This window comes from Bufo bufo, chromosome 1 (assembly GCF_905171765.1).
Source record: "Bufo bufo chromosome 1, aBufBuf1.1, whole genome shotgun sequence".
Taxonomy (NCBI): Eukaryota; Metazoa; Chordata; class Amphibia; order Anura; family Bufonidae; genus Bufo; species Bufo bufo.
This window is the reverse complement of record NC_053389.1, coordinates 594,709,114-594,726,209: the sequence shown is the minus strand read 5'-3', so window position 1 is coordinate 594,726,209 and position 17,096 is coordinate 594,709,114.

Sequence of the window (17,096 nt, the reverse complement as noted above, 5' to 3'; positions counted from 1 at the left end):
GTGAGTGGCTTACTATGCTTTGGCCAAAATATAAACCAATGTCTCATCCAGCATGGAGGGCAGAGTGCTGGATGTAGTGTGCGATCACATTTGCATTTTCCGTTTATATATGTATTTCGCCATAGTGATCTGCACCTACAGGCAGGTTGTGCTGACCCAACCCCTTATTTTTTATTTTTTTTTTATTTTTTTTATTTTTTTCCATGTCCTATTCTTGTCCGCAGCATTCACACGTCCGTGGTGTGTTGAGGACCCGCAAATTGCGGGTCCGCAACACACCAGCCCGCACCCCCATAGAAATGCCTATTCTTGTCCGCAAGCTGCGGACAAGAATAGGACATGGAAAAAAAAATAAAAAATAAAAAAAAAAAAAAAAAAAAGGGGTTGGGTCAGCACAACCTGCCTGTAGGTGCAGATCACTATGGCGAAATACATATATAAACGGAAAATGCAAATGTGATCGCACACTACATCCAGCACTCTGCCCTCCATGCTGGATGAGACATTGGTTTATATTTTGGCCAAAGCATAGTAAGCCACTCACCGCGTCAAGGTCGTCTCATGAGTGGTCCCTAACTCTTGTTCCTACCTGTTCATGGGCCATGACAGCCACATAAAATCCAGGGAATGCAGGTCAGCATGCAAGCCAAGTACACTTTGCTTGTAACCCCGTCCGGTGCCATTACAGCTTTCATCGGATCCAGGAGAAGTATATGGTGGGTTCAGCATGCATGTTGGTACTTGCATCCCTGGATCCGATGAAAGCTGTAATGGCACCGGACGGGGTTACAAGCAAAGTGTACTTGGCTTGCATGCTGACCTGCATTCCCTGGATTTTATGTGGCTGTCATGGCCCATGAACAGGTAGGAACAAGAGTTAGGGACCACTCATGAGACGACCTTGACGCGGTGAGTGGCTTACTATGCTTTGGCCAAAATATAAACCAATGTCTCATCCAGCATGGAGGGCAGAGTGCTGGATGTAGTGTGCGATCACATTTGCATTTTCCGTTTATATATGTATTTCGCCATAGTGATCTGCACCTACAGGCAGGTTGTGCTGACCCAACCCCTTATTTTTTTCTTTGTAGTATATATTGGAGGCGTGGCGATCTCCTTGGAGTCATTGCACACCTGACCAGTTAATCTGTCCTTGAGGCTGGTTTTAAAGTCAGTATAAAACTGAGTCTGCTTGTATAGAACCTACCATTAGCCATCTGGCTCCAGGAGAAGTATATGGTGGGTTCAGCATGCATGTTGGTACTTGCATCCCTGGATCCGATGAAAGCTGTAATGGCACCGGACGGGGTTACAAGCAAAGTGTACTTGGCTTGCATGCTGACCTGCATTCCCTGGATTTTATGTGGCTGTCATGGCCCATGAACAGGTAGGAACAAGAGTTAGGGACCACTCATGAGACGACGTTGACGCGGTGAGTGGCTTACTATGCTTTGGCCAAAATATAAACCAATGTCTCATCCAGCATGGAGGGCAGAGTGCTGGATGTAGTGTGCGATCACATTTGCATTTTCCGTTTATATATGTATTTCGCCATAGTGATCTGCACCTACAGGCAGGTTGTGCTGACCCAACCCCTTATTTTTTATTTTTATTTTTATTTTTATTTTTTTTTTCCATGTCCTATTCTTGTCCGCAGCTTGCGGACAAGAATAGGCATTTCTATGGGGGTGCGGGCTGGTGTGTTGCGGACCCGCAATTTGCGGGTCCTCAACACACCACGGACGTGTGAATGCAGCCTAAAGGTGTTGTCCGAGTTATGAAAAACAAATATAGCACTGTAAATCTGATGGGCAGCAATATATAACTGAGCTAAGCAAGTTTTAGGTAAAAAAAAAATATTTTTCCTCATTTCCCTGTTTCTCTCTGGCCATTTGTTTACCTGCAATAACAACAATCTCTGCCCCTCCCCCTGCTCTGCAAAGGGAGTGAATAAGTCTGCCCTGAGTGACAATGTCTGCCTGCTGGGAGACTCAGCAGCATGTTGTATGTGTAGGACTACAAGTACCAGCTGTACAATGACACTGCTGATACACACAGTATCTTCCCCTTACCTGTTGTGCAATGCTCTGCAGAACTCCTCTGCCCAGCATTTGTCTCCTCACTGCCTGCAGCAACTGAGTAAAGCCTTCAGCCCTGAGTCTGTTCTGCTGAAGGGGTTAAGAATCCAGGGAGAGAGCAATAAGCAGCAGCTGGCAGTACAGCTCTCTCAGGCTTGTGCACCAATCATTATCAGAGCAGGGAGAGAAGATGACATCACAGGTCATGTGACCCTCAGTGAAATCTGAGAAAGGAGCAACTACAGATGCATAAGTGCATGGCAAAGCTGTTACATTTGATTAGTTAGAAACATATAAAGAACAAAAAAATAACTCTGACAACCCCTTTAAGGACCAAGCCATATTTAGCAAATCTGACATGTCACTTTATGTGGTAATAACTTTAAAACGCTTTTACTTATCCAGGCCATTCTGATTGTATCATTTTGTGAATGTCATTTTATTTTTTGGGGACGTTAGAAGGCTTAGAAGTTTAGAAGCAAATATTGAAATTTTTCCGAAAATTTCCAAAACCCACTTTTTTAAGGACCATTTCAGGTCTGAAGTCACTTTGTGAGGCTTACATAATAGAAACCACCCAAAAATGACCCTATTTTAGAAACTACACCCCTCAAGGTATTCAAAACTGATTTTACAAACTTTGTTAAACCTTTAGGTGTTCCACAAGAATTAATGGAAAATGCAGATTAAATTTCAGAATTTCACTTTTTGGGCAGATTTCCCATTTTATAAGGGGTATCTACCCATACTGCAATTAGCAGCTGAATGAGACAATGTATGATCACTGATCTGTGGGACCCAGAAAACCACTGACACCACTCAAAGAGGGGTATGTCTATACCAAAGTCTATACCAAAGTCCTAAACAACAGTCCTGGTTACGTACCTCTCTTACAGGTACGTTCCCTTGTGGATCCTGTAAGTTCTGTGGATTTATAGACAAGACTAATAGTTTTACCGACAGTACATCTGACAAGACCTATTTTATTAGGTCATTTTTCAACTGCAAGTCAGTGGGTGTGATAGTTTTGATGACATGTATTTGTGGCATCAAATATGTTGGTAAAACTATTAGGGAGCTCAGACGACGAATCGGTCATAGGCAGGTCACCCTACATCTGTCCTTTGTGTTAGCCTTAGGTTACACCTTACATCAGAGGTTTTTGGGGCTTAAGCTACTGTGCATCTTGCTCCTGATGAAGTGCACTTGTTGCACGAAAACGTGTTGAGCATATACCATATGTGACGGTGGCAGGGGAGTCGGTGTTTGTTGACACACCAGTTAAACACAGCAGCCCTCATTCATGCCCTAGTCCAGCACCTGAAGTCACTCAGTGCAGTGTATGTTATGCGCGCTGCCATTCACTGCTAATACTGGGATATCTGGTGCTACACTCTCGGCACCAGTTATCCGGTTGTCTATTACCCCACTTTGGTCCATACACATGACCAGGTGGTGTTATGCCCCTTAGTGTTGGTGATATTGGTTTGTGGGACCCACTTATCATACTACTGTCACGTACATACCCCTCTTTGAGTGGTGTCAGTGGTTTGCTGGGTCCCAAAGATCAGTGATCATACATTGTTTTATTCAGCTGCTAATTGCAGTATAGGTAGATACCCCTCGTATTTTATCTGAACATTATAATAAAGATTTGTTATTTTGTTTTAGCGCTCCTCTTATATAATTATTTATTCTTCCAGTGTTACTGAGGACGCATACTAATATACCCCATTTCAAATTTCAGATTTTCCATTTTAATCAATTTTTTTCCGCTAACAAAGCAAGTATTAACAGCCAAACAAAACTCAATATTTATTGGTCTGATTTTGTAGTTTACAGAAACACCCCATATGTGGTCGTAAACTACTGTACGGGCACACGACAGGGCACAGAAGGAAAGGAGCGCCATAAGGTTTTTGGAGGGCAGATTTCACTGGTATAATTTTAAGCTGCCATGTCACATTTGAAGACCCCCCATATGCACCCATAAAGTAGAAACTCCAAGTTTTGTTGGTACTATTTTAGGGTACATATGATTTTTGGTTGCTCTATATTATACTTTTTGTGAGGCAAGGTAACACCGTTTTTATTTTTTGTCATTTACAATGTGGTACTTTTATAGATCAGGTTGTTACAGACGCAACAATACCAAATATGACTACTTTTTTGGTTGTTTGTTTCAGTTTTACATAATAAAGCATTTTTGAAAAAAAGATTTTTTAGTGTCTCCATATTATGAAAGCCATAGGTTTTTTTTTTTGGGCGACTGTCTTATGTAGGAGCTCATTCTTTTCAGTATGAGATGACGGTTTGATTGGTACTATTTTAGGGTGCATATGACTTTTTGATTGCTTGGTATTAAACTTTTTGTGATGTAAATTGACAAAAAATGTCTTTTTTGACACAGTTTAAATTTTTTTTTTTTACGGTGTTCACCTAAGGGGTTAGGTCATGTGGTATTTTTATACAGTAGGTTGTTATGGATGCAGCGATACCCAATATGTATACTTTTTTTATTTATTTAAGTTTTACACAATAACAGCATTTTTAAAACAAAAAAATTCATGTTTTAGTGTCTTCATAGTCTGAGAGCCATAGTTTTTTTTTATTTTTAAAGCGATTGTCTTAGGTAGGGGCTAATTTTTTGTGGGATGAGGTGATGGTTAGATTGGTACTATTATGGGGGTATACGCCTTTTTGATTGCTTGGTGTTGCACTTTTAGTGATGTAAGGTGACAAAAAAATTGTTTATTTAGCACAGTTTTTATTTAATTTTTTTAACGGTGTTCACCTTAGTTCATGTGATATTTTTATAGAGCCGGTCGATAAGGACGCGGCGATACCTAATATGTCTTTTTTCCCTATATTTTACAATTTTTTTAAACTTTTTTTTCCGGAAAAGTAGACTTTTTTTTACTTTTAATTTAATTACATTTTTTAACTTTTTTTTTCGCTTTATTTTTTGTCCCACTCTGGGACTTCAACTTTTGGGCGTCTGATCCCCTTTATAATGCATTACAATATACTTCTGTATTGTAATGCATTGGCTGTAAGTGTATTACACAGTGTAATACACTTACAGCCTTCCTGCCTGTGGGATCCAGGGGGCTGGATCTCACAGGCTCTCCTGGAAGGCATACACGAGGCCTAAGGAAGGCATTGGGCTGCCTTCCCTGCCATCGGGTCCCCGTCACACCGATGGCCACCCCGCACATGTCTGTAGCCCACACGTGCTGCGGTCAGCGCTGACTGCGGCAGTGCAAGGGTTAATGTGCCGGCATCGGTGATTTCCCTGCACCTGCCCGATCACCATGACGTACATGTACTTCTCTGGTCCTTAAGTCACGTCCAGAGATAACGTAAATGGTACGCCATGGGTCCTTAAGGGTTAAAGGGGTTGTATCACTTCAGCAAATGGCAATTATCATGTAGACATATTGCAGTTAATACCAGGAACTTACTAATGTTGTATTGTTATTGTCCATATTGCTTCCTGTACTGGATTAATTCATTTTTTTATCCCATCATACACGACTCATTTTCACAGTATACACTACAGAGTGGTCGTAACCCCTGGATACAAGCAGTGTATATTGTGATGGGAAATACATCGATCCAGTAAAGGAGACAATATGGAGAATCCCAATACATTAGTAAGTGTCTTGTATTAACTTTATCTGCATCATAAATGCCACTGGCTGAAGTGAGAAAACCCCTTTAATAATGTATTTTATTTACTTATTTAGCGCTGACATATTCCACAGCGCTTTACAGATATTGGCACACTGTCCCCAATGGGGCTCACAATCAGTATGTCTTTGGAGTGTGGAAGGAAACCGGAGTACCCTGAGGAAACCCACACAAACAGGTGTCGTCCTTGCAAGACACCAGTGCTTTTCCATACAAAAAAAACAAAAAACATAATTGGTATTGATTTTTCCCCGCTCACGCCAACTCTAAAATTGTGGGCGTGGTGTGTGAGGGGAAGGGGACAGGCCGGTAGCACATCTCATTTACCATTTTCTACGCCTGTTTTAGTCAAACAAATGGTCTAAATGTAAGACAGCTTGGAAGCTGTCTTACATTTAGAACTGGCGCTGGATGCGCCGAAGTTATAGAGAGGCCAGTGCCTCTTCATAACTTCGGCAGGTCCTCCGCCAGCACAGGGCCATCTAAAATGCCAGTCTTAATAAATGTCCCCCAATATCTTTATTCTCTGGGTCCGTACGATTGCAGAGATACCAAATACATATATTTTTTTTTTTACGCTTTATTACTTTTGTGCAATAAAACCCCTTTTTTTTTTAAAAGGAAGAAAATATTTTTGCATCGCCGCTTCCCAAGACTCAGAACTTTTTTAGTTTTCTTTCTATGGAGGTGTGTGAGGGCTTGATTTTTTGATCGCTTGTTATTAAGTTTTTTTGGTGGCAGCTAAGAATAAATTATCAATTATGTACTAAAAAAAAAATAATTTTTCATGGGGTTTTTCATGGGCCTCATGCGCACGAACGTATTTTATTTCCGTGTCCGTTACGTTTCTTTGCGGATAGTATGCGGACCCATTCATTTCAATGGTTCCGCAAAAAATGCGGACAGCACACCATGTGCTATCCGCATCCGTATGTCCGTTCCGTAGCCCCGCAAAAATAATATAATATGCCCTATTCTTGTCCATTTTAGGCATTGTTACGATGGATCCGCAAAAAAAATCAGATGGCATACGAATGTCATCCGTTTTTTTTTGTGGACCGCAAAACAGACGGTTGTGTGCATGTAGCCCTAGGTAGTGCTGGTCGTTATGGGCGTGGCAATACGAAACATATGGGGGAGATATTTTTTTTTCAATGGAGAAAAAGCGTATTATTTTTACTAGAATTTTTTTATTTATTTAATAAATGTGTACTTTTTTTTACCACTTAATAGTACCACAAGGGGAATATAACAGACAACATTTTGATTACTTTTAAAATACATTGCACTATCCCTATAGTGAATTGCATTTTAATGTCAGTGCTTTACTCTCTGGCGCAGCCTGATGGAAAATACTCAAGGCTGGCTCGGGGCCTATAGCAGACCCCAGCGAGCCTTTACACACATCGGCACCCTGCGATCGCATTTGCGCACTCGTCGCATGCAAAGGGTTACACAGCGCGGTTCAGCACTCCTGTGAGAGCCGAGCCCCTGTTCTTCACGGCACAGGGGACCCATGAAGCCCAGCCTAAGGCACAGGGGACCGGTGACAAAGTAGCAGCCCAGCCTAAGGCCCCTTAGTGACCGCCATAAAAAGGAGTATGGGTTAAATATCTATAAGCAAGTACATGCAAAACAATTTATTACCAATGCAATAAAACCAGGTTTCATACAACCACTAATAAGCCCTATCGTTGAGTGGGGAAAAAAATATAAAATACCTCAACCCACCATGTAAATATCATAGCACGACATTTACCGATTTCTTCTACATCTTTGAAAGTTTTTGAGCATTCCTAAGCAATCTGGGTTAAAGGGGTTATCCCATCTTAGACAATGGGGGCATATCGCTAGGATATGCCCCCATTGTCTGATAGGTGCGTGTCCCACAGCTGGGACCCGCACCTACAAGGAGAACGGAGCGGAGAAAGTGGAGGAGGGCGCACAGCGCATGCGCAGCCGCCCTCCATTCATTTCTATGGAGCCACCGAAAATAGCCGAGCGCTGGCTCGGCTATTTCCGTCGGCCCCATAGAAATGAATGGGAGCAGTGGCCGCGCATGCGCGGTGCGCTCCCATTTACTTCAATGGGAGAGGCGGGGAGCTGCGCCTGGTGGTGGACGGACCCTGGGAAACCCGGGGTCCTCCAGCCACAACTCTCCCCGACTCCGTTCTCGTTGTAGGTGCGGGTCCCAGAGGTGGGACCCGAACCTATCAGACAATGGGGGCATATCCTAGCGATATGCCCCCATTGTCTAAGATGGGAATACCCCTTTAAGCAAAATTCAACCATACAAGCTTAGAGGTTTGATTAAAGGGGTTTTCCGAGACTTAAATACGGATGGCCTATACTCTGGATAGGTCATCAGTATCTAATCAGTGGCAGTCCAACACCCAGGAATCCCCCCCCCCCCCTATCCAGTTTGAGAAGGCAGCGGTGAACACAGTAGTGCAATGGCCTTCTCAAGGAGCCACATCATCTATTGGTCAACATGGCCTAGGTGCAGCTCAGCCCCAAAGAAGTGAATGGGGCTGAGCCCCCCATGTTTCATCCGAAGTCGATTCGCTCATCCCTAGTCATCAGTATTTAAGTCTTATTCTTGCTGAGGCTTAGTTCATATCTGCATCAAGATCTACTTCACTGCCACTACCCATTGACTGTAATGAGATTCAACGGTGATCTGGCCACAGTGTTTTTTATCCAGCCATCAGCCGGCATTTTTGCCGGATCTCCTTGATGAAAATGTGAACGAGTCTTTAAAAACCACAGACTGAGACAACCAATATCCAGCTAATAGTTTATGGGCAAAAAGTATAGATTTAAGAATTGCCTTGGTTTCCAAAGAAAGTGAATCCTGATCACTCCAAAACTCTAAAACACTTGATTACTCAGGTAGTGTAAGACACAATATTAAACGAATATCAATATAATTTTGGGCATTTTCAGGTCATACTTACCGAATCTACTCTTGGATTTCTTCATTTCAAGGAATTGGCTGTATTTTTCCTCCATATTTTATACAAAGTGGTATAACACACAGTCAAGTCACATTATTATGGCCACCAGCTAATATCCAGGGTAACATGCAGCACAGACAGCATCTGGGCAGGCTGGGAGTGACTCAATAAGGTCCTGGTAAGTTGTCACAGGTATCTGGAGCCATGCTGAATGCAGTGCATCCTACAGCTGCTGGAGGGGCTGGATTAGAGTTCCATAGAGTGAACACGACGATCAAGGTAGTCCCATAGATACTTAAAAGTGAGTTCAAGTCTGGGGAATTATGGGACTAGGGTAGTACTTGGAAGTCGCGACACAAAGATTTGTAACAGGGTTGATGTTCCTGGAGGGATACACCAAATGGAAAAGGATTTAGGAAAACTAGAGGAATGGTCAAAAATCTGGCAACTAAAATTTAATGTTGATAAGTGCAAGATAAAGCACCAGGGGCGTAAAAACCCAAGAGCAGAATATAAAATCAGTGATACAGTCCTAACCTCAGTATCTAAGGAAAGGGATTTAGGGGTCATCATTTCAGAAAACTTAAAGGTAGCCAGACAATGTCATAGAGCAGCAGGAAATGCTAGCAGAATGCTTGGGTGAATAGGGAGAGGAATTACCAGTAGAAAGGGGGAGATGCTCATGCCGCTCTACAGAGCACTAGTGAGACCTCATTTGGAGTATTGTGCTCAGTACTGGAGACCATATCTCCAGAAGGATATTGATACTTTGGAGAGAGTTCAGAGAAGAGCTACTAAACTGGTACATGGATTGCAGGATAAAACTTACCAGGAAAGATTAAAGGACCTTAACATGTATAGCTTGGAAGAAAGACGAGACAGAGGGGATATGATAGAAACTTTTAAATACATAAAGGGAATCAACAAGGTAAATGAGGAGAGAATACTTAAAAGAAGAAAAACTGCTACAAGAGGACATAGTTTTAAATTAGAGGGGCAAACGTTTAAAAGTAATATCAGGAAGTATTACTTTACTGAGAGAGTAGTGGATGCATGGAATAGCCTTCCTGCAGAAGTGGTAGCTGCAAATACAGTGAAGGAGTTTAAGCATGCATGGGATAGGCATAAGGCCATCCTTCATATAAGATAGAGCCAGGGGCTATCCATAGTATTCAGTATATTGGGCAGACTAGATGGGCCAAATGGTTCTTATCTGCCGACACATTCTATGTTTCTATGTGGTTATGCTTTTCCAACCAATTTATGTGATCTGCAAGGATGTACCTAAATCAGTTGAGTGGGCCCAAACAATGCCTCGAAAACATGCTGCCACCACATGCTTGTATTCTTCCAACAATGGTTGCAGAGTGTTTCTTTTCTGATGTTTCTCACCTGAAATGCCAACGTCTATACGTTTAATAGTAGTAACTCATCGGAGAAGGCAACTTTTTTCCATTCAGTGGGGGTCCAACTCCAATACTGCTGTGAAAATGTAAGTCTTTTCTGCCAATGTAACTTTGGGTTCACTGAACTTGTTGTTTTAGACACACATTTGGTAGCCTCCTGGTTCATTCTGGGTGTGTGTTGCACAGCCAACGTTCACCTCTCACATCAACATGCAGTGGTGTATCTTGGTTTTGTGCTGCCCTAGGCGAGACTAAACTCGGGCACCCCCCTAATATAAATTTGACCAACTCCTTCCTGTCAAGGCCAAACCCCTTCCTCTGTAAACCCCACGCCTTCCTCTTTAGGCTCCACCCTTTCCTGTTAGAGTTTCACATCTTCGTTTCTGTATTTAAAAGTGAATATTCTTAGTTTGACACAAATATTTTGTATTTTGCAGATGTATAAAAAAATATAAAAATCTGTAAAATACAAAGTATGTGTGTCAGAAGTTGCGCTTTTTTAATTTTTAGAATAATGATACAGGCAGCCATTTTATTTAATACATTTGTGCTAATTTCTGTGTTGGTTGGAGGAGGTGAGGGGCAGTATTACACAATCTGTATATGTATAAAAAAAATATATAGAGATTGTGTAATACTGCCCCTCACACCCCCTCCAACAGCACAGAAATTAGCACAAATACATTAAATAAAATGGCTGTATCATTATTCTAAAAATTTAAAAAGCACAACTTCTAACACAATTGTATTTTACAGATTACTTTTTAATTTTTTTTAAAAACAATGTGCAGCTAGAGATAGCACAGTATTAACCCCTCCCTAATTCTCCCCCCTCTAACCACCCAACCCCCTTACCCCATAAAACAACTAAGTAATAGATTTTTTGTGAATTACTGTAATTTAAGTACTTACAGTTTTTGAAGACAGCAGGCTCAGGGATCAGTGCATTGGTGACCGTGTGCAGGATCCGTTCTGCACTTGGAGGAGATAAGGCTCACCCTAGCGTTGCCGGCCCGTGACTCCACCTCCGTGTGACGTCACGACGGCAACGCGCGGACGCAAAAGGCAGGGGAGGTCGGGAGGAAGTCAGGAGGAGGAGGAAGTAAGTCTTTCAACTCCTTCATTATGCGGCGCCGGCGATGCTGCTCGCATAGTAAAGGATCAGATCAGACAAGGGGCAAAAAAAATATTTAGCATATTGTGTAACTATCACTAAGCAAACAAGGCATTTTGCCGCCCCATTGGCAAGTGCCGCCCTAGTCAAATGCCTTGTTTGCCTCGTGATAGATACACACAACATGGTGCTCCGTGGCTTCCACCTCACTTATTCAAATGGTGCCATTTGTGTACTCACGATACAGTTACATCACAGCAGCACATGAACAGTTCACATACTGCGCAGTTTTATGAATACTGCCACTCTTGGCTTGAAAGCCAATAATCATCCCTTTTTGAAACTCTGATCGTCCCTTTTACGCATGACAGCATCAAAGGATATGTGTGCAGACAGCTTATCACACACCTTCTATACCCACCAAGCCAGCTCGCCACACGTGAATTCCTTCATGAGCTATGCACTGCCGACTTCAGAAGTAGGAAGTGATAATAAGAATTAGCGATGAGCAGCAGGGGCAATATTCAAATTTGCAATATATCACAAATATTTAGGCGAATATTCGTGATTTAGGGATATTCTTTTTGATTGCGTTATTATGAGCGCATGCACACGTACGCACGCACGCACTATTAGCTACATAAGCGATTAAAATTCCATGCATGTCATAATAGCTTTTTATGCAGATACAGTTTTTCAAAGTATTCGAGATCGTGCAAATCGCCACTATTGATTGGAATATTTTAGCGCAATACATACAACTTCACCTTTATTAAGGTCTGACAACATAATACTGATTGTTGAACGTAGTATTGTTGTGACATCACACACTATTTCTGTAGCATGTATGTATGGACAGCAGAGAAATCTTTCTCACAGGCACATTGCACATTTATTTTCCTGCCACACACTATAACCTATACTATCTAACACTAACTATATGCAGGCTTGGACTGGCCCACAGGGGTACAGGTGAATCCCCCGGTGGGCCCCTGAGCAAGGTGGGCCCCTATTCTCCCACCCCCTGCACAAGTGGCACATAACACAGTCCTTACTGCACTATATACATATATTCAATGTACAGCACCTCCACCAGCCTATGTTCATATAAAAAGATAGATTATTAAAGAAACTACACACTTTATTATTATGGACACGATCAGAGCTGAGATGATTCTAGGTATAGAGGAAAGCTACCAGTGTCCTCTTATCCCCAGGACCTACCTTCTCAAAGCTGCTGCACGGACCCCCATATTCCATCATCTGGCAGCATCTTACTACTGTGTGAGCAGGTAATATTTGAATGTATCCGTACAGTGGGCCCCCAAAATAAATTTTACTGGTGGGCCCTAGGCACCCCAGTCCGACACCGACTATATGGATTATATATTTTAGCTAACTATCTCTATAACCTACTGTACACTACACCCTGCACTGGACCCTATTCGCTATTCAGCTACACAATCCCCTATTACTGTCACTACCAGAGTTTTGAGACGTTCTCACAGCTCTGTTTCTCCACCCCTGTGATGATGTCACTACTAGAGCTTGGAGGAGTCCTCCCAGCTGTTCCTCCTGCGTTTGATTTCCCTGCCCTTAAATCACCCCTCCTCCTTTCTAGGTTGTGGATTATAGTTGTCATTTGAGTTGTAGCTCTTGCTTGAGTATTTTCACTTGTTAGCTATCATTTCACTGGACCTGTGTTCTGCTGCAGCAAGCACTCCGGATATTGCCAGCTGTCCTTGGATCCGTCTTCTCTGCGGCTGCAGCACCTTCAGCTAAGTGTGCAGACATTGTTGTGTACCTGTTTATTTTCTGACTGGATCTGAGGCGGCCACGGTTCCCTCCATATTCTGAGCAGGGCACCGGTGGCCGTGCCCCTTCCACTATTGTAGGGGTTACAGTGGTCATCAGTCTTAGGTACGTGGGCATGCCCCGTTCCACCATTTGGATCCGGGCATGTGCTTTAGCAGCATAGGGAGAGCTTTGAGGGTCTGACAGGGGTCACCCTTTATCCTCCCTAGTTTGGGTCCGGTCAGTAGCTCTATTAACTGTGTATGCTCTTGTTGCTCACATACAGCCGTGACAATTACTATCTAACACTAACTATCTGGAATATTTATATGCGATTTGGAATGTAATTTGAAAAAGCACAGCACAGTAGAAGCTCCTCTCTCTCTCTCTCACATGAAACTGCACAAAATGGCTGCTAGTGAGTGTCGTAATGTACTGTATTTTTCGCTTTATAAGACGCACCTGATGATAAGACGCACCTAGATATTTGAGGAGGAAAATAAGAAAAAAATATTTTGAACCAAAAGGTGTGCTTTTGGTGGGTTTTGAACTAATGGTTGTCTGTGGATGGCAGAGTTAAGGGGGAGTTGTGGATGGCACTGTTATAGGGGGGATCTGTGGGGGAGCTCTAGTCTTTAAATTTTAGATTAGGTTAGGCAGGGATCCCGTCGCGTAGAGGAATATCTGCAGACTCCTCTGAACCGCGACCACAGTTGGTGGAGAGTCGTGTTTAAGATATTTAAAGATGAAAACAATGACTGAAAACGACTGACTAAGCGACCCCCAAACATAAAACTCCATAAAGGAAAAAATATATCGCTAGAATACTAGGCAAAAGGTTGATGGATATATGTTAGGGTACGCAGAATATATGGGTGGAATTTAACCCCTAGCTCTGCCTAGGGATCCTGCTATACCTAGGATTTTAAAGTTTTCCTTTGTTCTCCCGCTTTATGTTATACTACTTTTAATATAAGAAAATAAATAAACGTTATGTTTTAAGTTGACCAGAAACGGGAGTTTATTAGTCTAGGCAACTAGACTATTTGAATTATATGATCTGTGGTTGACACACTGTTATGGGGGACCTGTGGAGGACACTGTTATGGGGGGGATCTGTGGATGACACTCTTATGGGGGTGGTCTGTGGATCATACACTAGTATGGGGGATGTGTGAATGACACACATAGCATCTTATGTAATGGTGGTCACTATTCACACAGGACAATATACTGTGACACATATGATACTGTGACCAGCATAAGATCATCTTATGCTGGTCACAGTATCATATGTGTCACAGTATATTGTCCTGTGTGAATAGTGACCACCATTACATAAGATGCTATGTGTGTCATTCACACATCCCCCATACTAGTGTATGATCCACAGACCACCCCCAGCCTGCCGCTTTCATAGTAAGTTGTGTGCGGGGCCTGATGTATTACAGTACAGTGACTGCATCGGGCACCGCCGCCAGTGTTGCCAGCCTCCATCCCCTCCTCACATCCCGCTGATACATCGCAGTGCGGCAGCGATGTATCAGCGCCATCAGAGTTGACAGCATTTGCTTTAGAAGACGCACTGTCATTTTCCACCCACTTTTGGGGGGAAAATAGTGCGCCTAATAAAGCAAAAAATACAGTATATAGTGAAGGGGTAGGCAACTTTTCTATTGGTTGCTAGGGATGTTGCTAAGCTGTGACAAAGCCTTCTCATTGGCCCACAAGCTAGAAGAATGATCACCTGATGTGTACTGTGTTAAAAAATAAAAAATAAAAAAATATTAATATGCGTCATTACGAATATATAGCACTATATTCTAAACATTCGCGAATTCACTAATATTAATTTGACTTGACTTGAAGGGGGATTGATAAAACCCTGCACTCCAGAATTCTGGCATCAAAAAAGGTCATAAGAGAGGGCTTTTGCGACTTTTTGTGATATCATACCACTCACTCCAGTTTTGAAAGTGGGCATGATCAACTAAGAAATAAAAAAGTCTTACAATTGTTGCACTTTCTCACCAAGGGGTGGGGGGTGACATAAAAACTGGAGTAACATCTCTAAACATACGTATATAAAGCGGCACTGGATTTATCAAACTTGCAATGGTTGATATAATTTGGTGTAAATAATGTCTATGACTTCAAAATTTTCCTTCATGGTAAATTCAGAAAGTAAGTGGGCCTATAACCTTAATAGCCTGGCCCTGGGGGGACTCAATAAAGAAATAGAACTGTTTGCCTTCTAGATATGGATACATTTATGCTGAAATGATTTATTGGATAAAGATATAAAGGTTCAACATATAGGACAAGCCAGTAACATTGTGCAGAGTGGATGTAAGCGCCTGTTCCATGCAGGTCTCAGTAGAATCCAAGCATCTGAAGCGCTGGCAGGGGCCATTCACTTGTTGAGTGGAGCTGAAGACTTTACTTAGGATCTCTGGAATCTGTTTGACACAGCGGGACCAATAAAGGAATGGAGAAACCGCTCTTAACTGAACTACACTCACCTAAAGAATTATTAGGAACACCTGTTCTATTTCTCATTAATGCAATTATCTAGTCAACCAATCACATGGCAGTTGCTTCAATGCATTTAGGGGGGTGCTCCTGGTCAAGACAATCTCCTGAATTCCAAACTGAATATTCAGAATGGGAAAGAAAGGTGATTTAAGCAATTTTGAGCGTGGCATGGCTGTTGGTGCCAGACGGGCCAGTCTGAGTATTTCACAATCTGCTCAGTTACTGGGATTTTCACGCACAACCATTTCTAGGGTTTACAAAGAATGGTGTGAAAAGGGAAAAACATCCAGTATGCGGCAGTCCTGTGGGCAAAAATGCCTTGTGGATGCTAGAGGTCAGAGGAGAATGGGCCAACTGATTCAAGCTGATAGAAGAGCAACGTTGACTGAAATAACCACTCGTTACAACCGAGGTATGCAGCAAAGCATTTGTGAAGCCACAACATGCACAACCTTGAGGCGGATGGGCTACAACAGCAGAAGACCCCACCGGGTACCACTCATCTCCACTACAAATAGGAAAAAGAGGCTACAATTTGCACGTGCTCACCAAAAATTGGACTGTTGAAGACTGGAAAAATGTTGCCTGGTCTGATGAGTCTCGATTTCTGTTGAGACATTCAAATGGTAGAGTCCGAATTTGGCGTAAACAGAATGAGAACATGTATCCATCCTCTGATGGCTACTTCCAGCAGGATAATGCACCATGTCACAAAGCTCAAATCATTTCAAATTGGTTTCTTGAACATGACAATGAGTTCACTGTACTAAAATGGCCCCCACAGTCACCAGACCTCAACCCAATAGAGCATCTTTGGGATGTGGTGGAACGGGAGCTTCGTGCCCTGGATGTGCATCCCTCAAATCTCCATCAACTGCAAGATGCTATCCTATCAATATGGGTCAACATTTCTAAAGAATGCTATCAGCACCTTGTTGAATCAATGGCACGTAGAATTAAGGCAGTTCTGAAGGCAAAAGGGGGTCCAACACCATATTAGTATGGTGTTCCTAATAATTCTTTAGGCGAGTGTATGTGCAGGTAACTCAATCTGGTACTCCTAGTCGGCAGACGGTGATGTTGTCTCCTTGTGTGTAATAATACTGGTTTGACCAGCGATATAGTAACTTATAGGCGATTGTGCAAGCGCGAGAACTACTGATTATTTTATCATCATAAATACTTTTAAAAAATGTTAAAAATAAAAACGTGATAGGTCTGTTTCTGATTACACATTCCCTTTAGCTTTTATTATATTGTTTGGGGATCTTTATGACAGCTGTGTAGTACATGTGCTATATTTGGTTACATACAACTTTTTGATAATTTTTTATACCTTTTTTGGAGGTGGGATGAGCAAGAAACTGGTAATTTTATTTATTTTTATAAAGCATTCACCGTGCATGTTAATAATTTTGTTGTGTGTGTTGTAATGGAGATGGCGTTACCAATCTTTTTTTTAATTTTCTGTAAACTGGATTTTTTTTTTCTTTTTATGACTCTAGAGTGGTCCGTATGA